Here is a 1,813-nt window from a genome sequence, read left to right as displayed (position 1 = left end):
GCAGGGGGTCACCCCCCGTGGCACAACCGGGCCCCCAGTGTCCCCCTTCCCTTGCCCAGCCCGTGCCCCGGCGCAGACGCTGGCGGTGCCGGTAATCCCTGCCGTTTTTGCAATTAGCCTTCTCCCCATTACCCAATTACGCCCAGTTCCTGCTGGTCGCCCATTCAGCAGCCTGGGGGGCTGGCACGCCGGGAGCCAGCGCTCCGCCACCAACCTCCCCGCCTTTTGTTTCCTTTATTCCCAAAGTGACCATTCTGCCTTTTATTTCCCCTTCCAACTCCTTCACAAATATCCGCCGCCGCCTCGCCTGCTTCCCTTCCCCCGGGAGGTTTTGTTGGGCTCTTTTCTTCTCTCCCCGCGTCTCCTCCGCAGCCCCAGCTGTTGGGGAGCCACCCACGTGGGACAGGGCCACGGGCCTCATCCCTCTCCCCCGAGCACGGTGGTCTCTGGCCCAGCCCTGATGGCTGCCAGCCCCCTCGGGACCCTCGTGGCTTCCCTCCCAACGCACCAGGCCGTCTTCTCCCACCGAGGGCATCGGATCCTCTGGCAGCACTGCTTGGTGCCCTGTAGCTGTGCGACTGGATCGTCGGCCAAGCTCTCTGCCCACCCATCCATCCATCCATCCATCCACCCATCCATCTCTGCATCCATCCATCCATCCATCCATCCACCCATCCACTCATCCATCCATCCATCCATCCACCCACCCATCCATCCATCCACCCATCCACCTCTGCATCCATCCATCCATCCACCCATCCATCCATCCACCCACCCATCCATCCACCCACCCATCCATCCACCCATCTACCTATCTTTATATAACATATATATACATATATTAGCCCTCCAACCATCACTGAGGGAGGGCAGCACTATTCCTCTCACCTCCTCATGGGGAAACTGAGGCAGGGAAGGCTCCCCAGCCCAGACTCATGGAAGAAGGTCCCTGGCAGCGCAGGGTCTCAGCACCGGCTTTCCCAGATGCTCCTCTCCGACCACACCGGTCTGTTTGCAAAGGAGCTGCCCTCTGCTGTCACTGGATCCCCTTCCTCCCCCACCACGACTTTGTTTTGGGGACGGGTTTTAGGGTGGTGGCAACACCACCAGCATCCCCAGGACAGAGGGAGAAATGTAAGCCAAGGGTCTGGGCTTGGCCACACAGCCCTGCAACGTCACCTCCAACTCTGGTGACAATGATCCGGGCTTGTTCTCGGAGTCATGGCATGGTTGAGGTGGGCAGGCACCTCTGGAGACCTTCTGGTCCAACCCCTGCTCAAGCAGGGTCACCTGGAGCCACTCCCAGGGTCCTGTCCAGGGGGGTTTGAAGATCTCCAGGGATGGACAGTCCACAGCGCCGGCAGCCTGGCCCAGCGCTCGGCCACCTTCCCAGCGAGAAAAGGCTTTTTGGAGATTGGGCCTCCAGAGGATGGACCGACGGACATCCGGACTTGGTCATGGAGAAAAGAATAGGGAGGTGATAAAAAATGTTGCTCCACAATCCTCCGTTCTTCACCATTTCCACTGAAAAGCCCCTTACAAAACTCTCACAGGGGCTTTGCCTCGCCAGCCATCCTGGGGGACTCCCTTCGGGCCTGGCTTGCCTTTCCGTGCCCAAGCAAAACAACGCCCCAGCCGATATTCTGAAAACATTAATCCCGTGCAAGGGAATTTTCTGCAAAAATTTCTCATTTTCTACAAAGGAACCCGCACCTCCCGGCTTCGCAAACGGGGGCAGCCCCAGGGCTTCACCCCCCAGCCCCTGCCTGCCCCAAAGCCGGCCAGCCCCGGCCGCCGCGGCGAAGCTGGAGCC

Source organism: Aptenodytes forsteri, unplaced genomic scaffold, assembly GCF_000699145.1.
Source record: "Aptenodytes forsteri isolate BGI_AS27 unplaced genomic scaffold, ASM69914v1 Scaffold236, whole genome shotgun sequence".
In the NCBI taxonomy this organism is placed as follows: domain Eukaryota; kingdom Metazoa; phylum Chordata; class Aves; order Sphenisciformes; family Spheniscidae; genus Aptenodytes; species Aptenodytes forsteri.
The sequence above is the reverse complement of the archived record's forward strand: the minus strand, read 5'-3'. Positions refer to the sequence as shown.